The 12139-nt window shown below is 38.9% G+C and overlaps 1 protein-coding gene across 3 annotated transcripts in view; it reads left to right on the plus strand.

Moving 5' to 3' along the window:
- FAM168A (family with sequence similarity 168 member A) overlaps nt 1-12139 on the plus strand; it is a 188476-nt gene that overhangs the window by 91686 nt on the left and 84651 nt on the right. The window contains exon 1 of one of the 3 annotated variants that reach the window (XM_063094356.1): nt 1923-2092. The exons of the other annotated variants lie outside the window; for them this stretch is intronic. The gene's annotated coding sequence lies outside the window, so the exon portion shown is untranslated. Of the gene's footprint in view, nt 1-1922; nt 2093-12139 lie in introns of those variants that run through there. 3 annotated transcript variants of the gene reach the window in all.

Below are 12139 nucleotides of genomic sequence, written 5' to 3' on the forward strand. Positions count from 1 at the left end.
GGCTGGGCATCCAAATCCAAAATGCTCCAAAATTTGAAACTTTTTGAGCACCAACATGATGCTCAAAGGAAATGCTCGTTGGAGCCTTTTGGTTTTTGGATTAGGGTTGTTCAACTGGTATGTATTCTGCAAGTAATCCAAAATCCAAAAAAACCTGAAATCTGAAACACATCTAGTCCCAAGCATTTTAGATAAGGGATACTAAACCTGTATTTCAAAAAAGTAATTTGTATCCCTGAGCCAAAAACCAAATGTTGTACAGTATAAAAGATATTTCTGAGTTGTTTTCTCCTGATCCCCTTGAGGGACAGAAATATTTATTTCTGCTTGTTAGGATTGTACCTTCAGAGGACAAATGGCAAGCACAATCCACCATGACATATATAAGCCCCCCCAAATAGACAGTGCTCATTAACTGTTAATAATATAGCATCCTTTTCTGTTAGATTTAGAAATCTATGAATGGGAACAGTAAATAGAGCAGTACCCTCTAGCAATCAGGTAATCTGGGGTCTACACTAGCTACATGAGGGGTGGGGGTTTGGAGATTGGGATGGGGGAGATTTTTTTACTTAATAAAAAAAGTGTGTAAACTCAGTGGCGTTGAAAGTGCCTTACAGCTGTAAATTTTCTGTGACCACATGCTCTTGCCTACTATTAGCTCCTCCCCATAGCAATCTGTATTTAAAAAAAAATAATTTAGTAGTATACTTCTAATTATTTGTTCTAGATCTGTCTTCCCCACCAGATAGTAAACTCCATGAAGGCAGGGATTATGTCTGTTTTGTTCATTGCTGCTTCTATAAGATTCAGCACCATGCCAGGCACATAGAAGGTACATGATAAATATTTTTGGATGAATGAATGAAGGGTTTTCTACCATGCAGACATTACTCAAAGTATCAGAGACCCATGATACTTTCATCAACAGACATTTACTGCTAGGCATTAAATTAGAGATGAATTGCCCATGATCTCTGCCCTGGAGGCACTCAAATCTATTAGAAGAGATGGACATGGAAAAAAAATTATACTTGAAGTTTGTATGAAGTTCTGCAGAAGCCTAGAGAAGGGGATAAAGAATCTGTATTTAGAAGTAAATCTCAATTGGCCTTAGAATTTGAAGTATATTTATTGGAAATGTAACAGTATTCAATTCCAGCAATAATTTCAAAGTTGGTAGGAATGGAGGGGTGTTAATCCCAAGGATATTCATTTTGAGATGCATCTCAGTCTCAGTTTATCAGGCACCTTCTTAATAATTTCTCTCATTTAATTCCTTCGAAAATCCAATAAGGTAAGTGGTATTATTCCCCATATTACAGATGAGGAAATTGAGATCAGAGAGGTTAAATAACTTTCTTGAGGTAACACAGGTGGTAAAGGACACAGCCAGGACACATTTAGGTCTTTTGGCTACCAGCTCAGAGTACTTTGTATTTTATTATAGGTTCATTTTATAGAGCTCTCAGATGTTCCCCCAAAGGGCCAGACTTCTTGATGCTTTTGAGGAGTTTTTGAAGAAGATTCTAATTTTTAATATCCTTAAGACTCAGCCAAAATGCCACCTCTTTCATGATACTTTTCCTCTGAGAAATGATTTCTTCAACCACATTTCTTCTATGGCACTTTATTTTTATTCTTCTTCTGGCATTTTAAACTTTTTTCATTACATCATAGCTATATGTGCCCAGGTTTTATCGTCTTTCCTATTTATAAACCTCTTGAGGGAAGACAGTTGTTCTGGATATTTTTGTATTAATCAGTCAGCACATATTAGTGATCCCTGTGTTAGCTCATGGGATCTTATAACTTATATAGTATGAGTGATTATAGTTTTTTATAGAATTTCTTTTGTTAAATAGATTGAGAGTGGTACTTTTTCTTTTCCTATTTTTTAAAATTAATAGATATTTATTTGTTTATAAGAACTGATGTGTTAATAGTTGATGTGTTATCCCTTTCTGGAATGAATATCTTAATGAAGGAATTTTAGGCACTATAAATAGGCCAGATGGAGCTATTTTGAGGCAGAGCAAATTATGGTATCTCTTTATCACACCTGGAAGGGATGTTGGGGAGCTATTGACAGGTAAGTACCTTTCCTTTCTTTGGCTTTACAAGGACGCTGTTCTTCTCCCACTGACCCCTACGTAGGTGTAGTAGATTTTGTGGGTGTAAGCTTTGGGAGTTTGTATTAATCTTTCTTTTTTTTTTTGGCTGCTGGCTAGTATATTAATCTTTCTTTGATTAGGATCTTTACCTTACCGGCCTCTTGAGAAGATCAAATGTAGCAATGTACAGGAGGTTATTTTGGACATATAATGTGCTGTGCAGACAGGAGTATGGGTTTGTTTGTGTTTTATCCCGGAGAAACCAGTCACTGCTTTTTCTAAACGAGTTAAAGCATAATTTCCCCCTAAACACTATGCCCTTTCTTACTTTTGACAATATTGACTCCAATGAGAATTTCTCAGCCAAGTATCAGATTCAGTCTCACATTTTTTTCTCAAGGGCAGTTGTATTATGCTAGATGCTTTCATATATTCCATTTAATTAATCATCACAACGCTGAGAGGATGGTGTCACTACCTCCATTTTTTAAACATTAATTAGTATTATTATTTTTTACATTCTAAGATGTTGTGGAGCAGTTATGGGGGAGGGGAGGAGGGGAAGGGAGAAGAAGGGAGGGTGGCAGGAGGAGGAAGGAGGGGTGGGTATGGTCGAGGCCCATGGCACCCCCCCTCATTATGGCAGGGGAGCCCAGGGGGCTTCTGGTGGCGGCTTGGTGGTCGTCACTGTACTGTGCTGGATGTGGACATGGAGGGACATGGCTGAGGCCCTCGGCCCCCCACTGCCTTGGCTTGGGAGCCTGGGGGACTTCCGGTCCTTGTAGGTTTTATAGGTGTTTTTTGGTAGTGTTAGACCTTTACTGGTTCATATCAAAACTTTGTCTCCGATCTGTGGTTATTTTGTTTTTTCTTTCAGTTCTGTTGGAATATTCACTGTTCCCACCACTTAAACTGTGCACTGGATCTAATTTGTTGTCTTTGGTTACTTCTAAAATGGGGGAACTTCCTAAGGAAGCCAGCACTTGAGCCCTGTGGATGAACTAAACTGCTGCTTTGCTGCTGATTCTCTGGGGAAGGCTTTTTGTGCAGCTCAGGTTTTAGTTGTTGATCTTGTAAGCACTTTGGGGGTCTTGTGAAGTCCAATATGCCTGAGTTGTGTGGAAACTCTGCCGGGGCCTGAGTCTTCAGCAAATTGCACCCCCTGCAGTTCTATATTACTGACCAGTCTCCACTGAGTGGTTTTGTGCTGATTGGAGAGCAGATCATCTGTCCGTGCTGTGCCCCACTGTTCCCCTGATGGGCCTATCTCTCTCCACTGCCCGCACTCCAAACACTTCCCATGGGACAGACCATGCGCCGGTCCCTTGTGATGACTCACTAGCTCTGAGTGGCTTCTTTTTTCAGTTGTCTGTGGCCCCTTGCTCCTATGTGGGTCCACAGGAACCCTGCTAATGGTCTTGCTGTTCTGGGGGCCACCAAGGCCCTCTTCTCTCTTGCACCATCCAAGCAACTTCATATGAAGGGCACAGCTGAGGCTTTTGCTAGCTCTTGCTCCGTGTGCTCACCAGGGCCACCTTTGAAGTGGCCAGGGCTGGAAACAGAGCAGTCCTTTCTTTCTTTCATGGCCTCTCCTGCCTTCATGAACTCCATAGGTTTCTTCTCCTCTTCCCCTGAGCCCCACCTTGGCTGTTGTTGCTTTTTTATGTTGTAAATTGGTTGATTGTGGGAGAGGGTGACTGGGTACCGTCTATTCTGCCATCTTGACCAGAAGTCACTACCTTCATTTTAAAGATGGAGTAAACTAAGGGCCAGCAAGTTCAAATAACTTAGGCAAAATAGTAAGTGCTGGACTACAGATCTGAATTCACATAGTCTGGGTTTATTTCTTGTTACAGTTATATTAGTCAGGACAGGCACAATTATGCTGTGGTGAAAAATTGGCCCCCAAATTTCCATGGCTTAATATTACAGAGATTTGTTGGATTCTTGCTCATGAATTCCAGTGCATGTCAGGGAACTCTGGAGGGCAGTTGTCCTCTAGGATGTGATGAATAGGGTAGTTAGGCTTCAGTTTTGTGATTCTACCATCTCAACCTGAGACTTCCAGGGTGTTTTTGTAGAAGAGAGCTGGAGGCAAATACACCAGTTCTTAAATACAGTCAGCCTTCTCTATTTGTGGGTCAGCATTCTGGGTTCAACCAACTGCAGATTGAAAGTATTTGGGGAAAAAAAACCAATAAAAAATTACAATACAACAGTAAAAAATAATGCAATTAAAAAATACACCGTAACAACTATTTATGTAGCATTTACATTGTATTAGGTATTATAAGTAATCTAGAGATGATTTAAAGTATATGGGAGGATGTATGTAGGTTATATGCAAATACTGTGCAGATTTTTGAATCTATAAGGGGGTCCTGAACCAATCCCCCTTGGATATTGAGGGATAACTGTCTTCTTCCTGGAAGTGACACGTGTCACTTCCATCATGTCACATGGTGCTACCTAACTGCAAGAGGTCTGGGAACTGTGGGGAGCTCATGGGTAGTCAGTGAAAATTAAATATCTCTGCCAGACTACTTCACAACAAATGCTTCCCTAGGGAAATTATTTTTACATAGTACATGTTTCCTTCTAGCTTAACATTAAGGGTAGTTTGCTAACATGTCTGGACCACACTTTATACTGATGCCTGAAGTTAGGAATTAAATTAATAAATGAGCTTATTTTTCAGTGCAATTCAACTAAATATTGAACACCTGCAATTCCAGGCCTTGTTTTCTTTCCAATATCTATAGCATCTGTCTATCTGTATTATATGTAAGTAATAACAACTAGATAGTAATAGATTTTAAGTTCTTTTAGGGCAGAATATAAGGGTGGTTAAAAGCACAGATAGTAAAGGTCAGAATTCAGGGTCTGTCACTTCCTCGCTGTCTGACATCAGGCAAGTTTTGGGTTTTTTTTTAACCACTTTATTGAGATATAATTCATATACCATAAAATTCACCCTTATCCACCCTTTAAAAGTACACAGTTCAGTGGTTTTTCAGTGTATTCACAGACATGCATATATCACCTCTATCTAATTTTAGAACATTTTCATTATCCCCAAAAGAAACCTTGAACTTATTAGCAGTCACTTATTTACTTTCTTTCTGTATGAATTTGCCTATTTACTTTCTTTCTGTATGAATTTGCCTATTCTGGACTTGGGCAAGTTATTTAACCTTTCTGTGCCTCAGCTTTCTCATCAACAAAGTGGGGATATTAAATAATACCCTTTAGGTTATGTAAATGTGATATGGGAACAGACTTAATTTAAAGGGCTTAGAATTGTGCCTCACACAAAGTAAATGGCTATGTGTTTGTTGTTTTGTTTTTATTATTTTGTTCAACATTATCATAATCATTATTTTGTTCTGCATATAGAGCCTAGGATAGGACTATGTAGGCACATTCATCTGATTTCCTAAGGCTGCTACTAGGGGTGCTGTTTCAGGACATCTTGAAGATAGATTAAAATGTTGTCCCTGAATGCAAATCAAAACCATACTGAGATATCATTTCACCCCAGTTAGACTGGCTATCAAAAAGACAGAAAATAACAAATGCTAACAAGAATGTGGGGAAAGGGGAACTCATCTACTGTGTTGGTAAGACTGTAAATTAGTACAGCCATTATGGAAAATAGTATGGAGGTTTCTCAGACAACTACAGATAGAACTACCACTTGATCCAGCAATCCCACTGCTGGGTGTGTACGCAAAGGAATGGCAATCATCATGTCGAAGGGATACGTGCACCCACATATTTATCGCAGCTGTATTTACAATAGCCAAGAGTTGGAACCAACCTAAATGCCCATTGACAGATGACTGGATGAAGAAAATGTGGCATATGTACTCAATGGAATGCTATTCAGTCAACAACATGGATGAATTTAGAGAAAATTATGTTAAGTGAAATAAGCCAAGCACAGATAGAAAAATACTGCATGTCCTCACTTGTAAGTGGGAGCAAAGGAAAGAAGGAGGAGAGGGAGGCAGGGAAAGAGGGAGGAAGGAATATATTGAACTTTCAGAAGGGGAGAACAGAACTGTGGTTATTCGAAGTGGGAAAGGGGGAGGAGGAAGGTATTAGGGAGAAATTAGTTAATGGACACAAAGAATGATTATGTTTTGTAAAGATGAGTATGCTAATTACCCAGATTTGATCATCACATATTATATACAAGTATTGATAGTCAACTCTGTACCCCTCAAATATGTATAATCAATTATGTTTCAATAAAAATAAAATAAAATATTGTCCCTGTTCTGATGCTGTTCACAATCTCATGGCAGAGACATAGATAATGAGTATATGAATATACTGATACTTTGTATATAAGGGTACTTCAAAAAGTCCATGGAAAAACAGAATTAAAAGACAATATGAATCTTTCCATGAACTTTTTGAAGTATCTGCATATATATACGAGATATATAGAGAGATATATAAGGACAGTAAAGTAGGGTTAATGCCATAGTAGAAATAAATACAATGTGGTATGGGAATAGGAAGGGAAGAACTCACAGAGTGAAATGTGCTTCTTGTATATCTTATTTAATTCTCAGGCTAATCCTGTGAAATGGGGATTCTTAGTCACATTATTACAGATGAGGAAACTAAGACTCAGAGATGTTAAAAAACTTGCCAAAGGTCATCGAGATAATAAGCTGGGATTTGAACCTAAATCTGACTGACTGCAAAACTTGTGTTTTTACTATTTCTGTTGATTACGGAAAGAATCTGCTGCTAGTTCTCTAAATTTTAAAATAAGTTCTGCTAAGCAAAAAATATGTTTTTGGCTAAAAGAGCTTGAGATTCATTACATATTTTGAAAAATTCAGCTCTACTGGAGCCTGTTGCTCCCTTTACCTGCTCTGGCAAGAAAAAAACCTGAGGATTGAGAAGGCCCAGGATGCAGCCTCAGGTCTGGGCAGTATGGGCTTTGCCCCATTTAGCTTTGTCCATTATTGGTGTTGCCAGGCTTCTGACTGGTACCTCTCTTTCTGGGCCACAAGGCTCTTTTTGTTTGTGAAGGGAACTTTGGACCTGAATGGAGGGCTTGTGCAGAGCTTCCTGTGAGTGAGAAGTATTCCTGTGATTAGCCATAACCTCCTACCCGCAGGTGCATTCATCATCTGGCTTCAACTCTCCCATCCCCACTTTGAGTTTCCCTTGTTATTTTCCACAGAAAATCAAAGCTGGGTGGGCCTCTAACTCCTGCTTGTTTTACAGAGGAAAAAAGCTGAGTCCCAATAAAGGGAAAGTACTTACCTAGATCACACAGATTCAGTGGCAGAGATGAGACCAGGACCCTGATGCCTTGACTCCAGGCCAGTTTTTCCCCCTATCAGACTCTGCTACCTTCTATTTTTCTACTCATGTATGATCATAAGCTCTTCCAGGACAGAGATCATGCTTTAGGTACTTTTTCATCCCTCAGAGAGCCTAAGTTATTAGGTATGCCTAATACTCTCTCAGGTTTGTTAAATCAGTGGTTATTATCTGGTTTTACATGTGGTGGATGTGTTGCCTAGTTGAAAGAACTGGGTGATCCTAGATGGGAATCTTGGCTAGGAATTGATGGAGCCTAGTTCAGATATTCTGAGTCTGAATTGTTCAGTCTTCTTTCTCGTATACTATAACTGAATTGGTATGATGTTGACAGGGAAGAAACAGTCCAGACAGAGCCAATCTCCAGAGGCGGCTCTACTTGGAGAGGCCTCCAACTAGGCTGATGTGGCCAGAGCACAGGTTGAATTAAGTGAAGGGGGATGGGAGAAAGGCAGTGAGAAATGCTGGGGAAAAAAGATGAAGAGTTCTGAGCCAAAGAACACAGACCACTTTAATGTGGGCTTTTTAGAGAAAGCTTCAGGAGGTGGGAGCCTTGAGGTGGGCCTGAAGGATGGTTAGGATATGAATTTACAAGGATGGTACAAGGTTTGTGGAGGAAAGTGAGCATACACTTTTCTTCCTCTTTAAACAGTTAGAAAGCCAAGCACCTGTTCAATTTGCCTAGAGCATTGTTGAGTAGTAGAGAGTGCTGGAGAGTGGAGGTTGGGGCTAGGTTTTTAGAAGTTTAGAATTCTAGATTTGGGGATTTAATTTTTGTTTTTGTTAATACCACTGCGGACGTGCTCCCTCTACGAAGGTGAGTACTGGGAACCTTGGACAGCAGCTGGGTAATGAACTCTGCCTTTTTACCTTTTACAAATGGGGCTTTATTTTAGATATTTCCCTTTAATGAACTTTCTGTATGCAGCTTTGGCTATTCTTGAGCAGCCTCAAAGGTCCATGACATGTCATAATTTCCCATTTTCCTGAGATGAGCATTTGAAAAGCATTTGATGAGGCAGTGGTGGATGGGAGTGATTTACTTAGCTAAGGAGTGACTCCCACTTATAGTCAGTGGCTTTTGTAAATGTGGGGATTCTTAAGCTATCCCTGGAGATTTGTTCACAAATAAGGTTTTTAACAAATTCCCTTCCTGCACACTTTATACTCAAGTCCATAGTCAACCTAGTCCTGAGTTCTGATCCCAGCTCTGATCCTTGACTTGCCCATGTGATCATGGATAAGCTTCTTTCCCTCTCTAGTCCTTAGTTCCTGCATCCATAATAACAATGATGCTGGACTGGATAATTTCTAAAGACCCTTCTGGTTCTGATATTTTAGGATTCTATATATGGAACACAGATCAGCCTTTTCTTTGACCTTCATCATGTACACAGATCATAATGGAATAAAACATAATTATGTCAGTGACTGCAAAAATACTAGATTATACCTATGCACATGAAATAGTTGCCATTGGTGATCATACTACACTGGCTTTTTGAGTATTTTTCTTCTGTCCTGTCCTTTTTATGTTCTCTCCTGCCTTCATGTTCTGGCTGTACCTCCTGTCATCCTACAGAGCAGGCCATAGACCCAGAGACACCACTGTGTTCTAGTAGTATCATTAAAAAAACAAACACAAAAAACCAACTGATTTAATTTAAACTGGCTTTCCTGGCAGCTGTAGATTATCAATTCCTGCATAGGCAGCCTGCAGGGCTAGGAGGAGAAATGGCAGTTTTTTTCCACCAACCTGACATTTCCTGTCAGTTGCAAGTGCATAGCTCGCATTTCCACTCTCGCTTTACTTTGCTATTGAAGATGTTGGAAGGAGGCTGGAAATGCAAAAGACAAATGTACGGAACTGTATTTAGAAAAATGTTGTTTAAGACATTGTCTTTTCCTCCTGTATTTAAAATGTTTTCATAAACAACCTAGAGATGATGCTACTTTTGAGTACTTACTATGTGCCAGACACTATGCTAAATGCTTTTCTTGTATTATTTCATTTAACTCTTACATATCACCGTTTTAAAGAGAGGAAGACACTAAGACCTGAAGAGGTTAAGTAATGTGCCCAAGGTCACATAGTTAATATTGAATATATGATGAAGCTATGATTTAAATTCAACAGTGCCTGGCTTCACAGCCGATTCTGTTATCTCTGTGAGATATAGCACTGTATCTTCATTTACAGATGAGTAAACTATCAGTAATAACATGGCACATATATAGTAGATATAGGACTTACATTTTGAACATTTGATTTAGAATTTACTATGATTTATTATGTCCTAGATGATTTTTATTTGTTTTTATCTTTAACTGTCTTATTTTTATATAAGATGGACCACTTCACATCCTTTTGGGTTAGTTTTGGTATGGATTATAAATAATTACCAAAAGGCAAAAATAAGATGTTGGATCTGTTCTCAAGGAACTAATGGTTGATTAAGGAAAAGATATGAACACAATTAGAGGTGCTCCCACTATATAGTCTGTGGGGGGAAAAAACACTAAATGAGCAGTTCAGGTTATGAGTGATTTTAAGACAGGAAATGTCAGTGTGAGCTACTTTTAACAGGGAGAGTTTCTGTTGTGTTGTGTGTGTGTGTGTGTGTGTTTTGAGGATTGTTAAATATAGTATATAACAAAAGGTAAATAACACCTTTAAGTGTGATTAAAAAAACAGTATAGAATCTTGAGCCAAGTTTTGTTTTTAGTAGAAATACAACTCTGAAACGTTTATATATGTGAGTGGGAAAAGCAGTATGTGTCAGACTTTTCATGAGTTTGTCATTTAGTATATTTGTGTTTTCAATGTCCAACTAACTCAGTACTCGGTAAATGTTTATTGGGTGAATTAATTTTGGGTCTGAGTCTGAAAGTGCGGGGGAACTATTTCATTATTAAAATAGTGTGCTATATAGGGCTAAAGAAGGAAATCTTTAAGGAATATCTAGTCTAGCCTCTAGTTCTAACTAATAAGGGAACTGGGGCCTAGAAAGCTGAAGTGACTTTTCTAGTAGGTTGTAGAGGAGGACAAGAATCCACTGTTCTTGGCAGCACTAATGATTTTCTGGAATAGACTGACAGTGTTTTCACAGGTATTTTATGAGCACAGGTATACAGAAAATATATTGTTGAAAGTATTTTGAATCACTTACTTCCTTAAAGATAAAGTGAGGATATGGAGTTTGTTTTTTTCCCATCCTTATTTCTACAGATCTTGTGTACCAAGGTTAGGTTATGACAAGTTCAGTAGGTTGAACCCAACTTGTGATCATAATTTCCCCACAGTGCACATCTAGTGGAGCTTTTTCCCTCAAAGGCCTGGTTGGAAGCAATGGCCTTTATTTCTGATGTATAATTTCCCTCTCCTTCCTGGTATTTGAGGCTTGTTGGTCTTGATAAATGCCTGTTTTTTATGCACAGCTTGCGGTTCACATGGAGGTTCTGGTGTGGAACTGCTTAGGAAGTGGTAGATGAGAGTGGGCAGGTGGGTTAATGGCCTGTGCCTTTTAAGTTGTTTGGTTAACCCATTAACCCAGAGAGCTTGTGTAGTCATATTGAACCTATAAATCTCAGTGCCAGAAGGGGAAGTTGATGTGAAAAGGGTTCGTTGGTCTTAGTTCTCTACAGAAAGGAGTGGATGTCAAATAGTGGAGAAGAGATTGTGGTCAGATAGTCCTGGATTTGACTTCAGGTTTAGTCATTGATTACCCATATGACCTTAGGTTTCTTAGTCTGGACCTCGATTCTCCCATCTATAAAATGGTGTTAATAATACCAGGTACCTCATAAGGAGGTTAAATTCTTCCCCAGATACCTGTGTGGTTTGTTCTCTTTGGTCCTTCAGGTCTTTTCTGAGGTAGCACCTTCTGAGTGAGGCTTTCCCTGACTTTCCTCTTAAAAATTGAAACTCCTCTCCTCTGACACTCCCTGTCCCGTTATCCTGCTTTGTTTTTTTCCCATACCACTAATTGTCCTTATTTTTTTGCTATTTGTTAATTGTCTTGCTCCCCTCATAATTATAGCAACAACAAAAAATGATAATAGTAACATCTAGTTCTTATATGTTGAGCACTGTTCTAAGCATTTCGTATATGCTAACGAAATTAATCCCTATGGAAAGAAACCCTGTTTTACAGTGCTATTATTACCCCCATTTTACAGATGAAGTAACTGAGGCATGGAGAAGTTATGTGATTTTCAAAGAACACATAGATGGTTAGCAGTGGAGCCAGAATCTGAACATAATTTCTCTGGCTCCAGAGTTCTTGCTCTTAACTGCTATACTATTCTGCCTCATTAGAACATAAGCTACTTGAGGGCAGGGAGGTTTGTTTTGTTTCCTGCTGTTTCCTCAGTACCTAGAACAGTACCTGGCAGCATAGTAAGCAATTAATATTTGTTAATGAATGTACATCAATAATATGTGAGAAAGAAGTTACGTAGAGTTGTTTTGAGTTTTTACCATGCCCTGTCTTTTTCTTCTGAGAACTTAACTATTGCTCTAGTCCTGTGTTGTTTAATACAGTAGTCAATAGCCATATTTCAAGAGCTCAGTAGCTACATGTGGCTAATAGCTACTATATTAGACAGCACAGATGTAGAACATTTTCATCATCATAGAAAATTCAGTTGGACAGCACTTCTCTAGTATCTCCTGG

Source organism: Cynocephalus volans, chromosome 4 (genome assembly GCF_027409185.1).
Source record: "Cynocephalus volans isolate mCynVol1 chromosome 4, mCynVol1.pri, whole genome shotgun sequence".
NCBI lineage: Eukaryota > Metazoa > Chordata > Mammalia > Dermoptera > Cynocephalidae > Cynocephalus > Cynocephalus volans.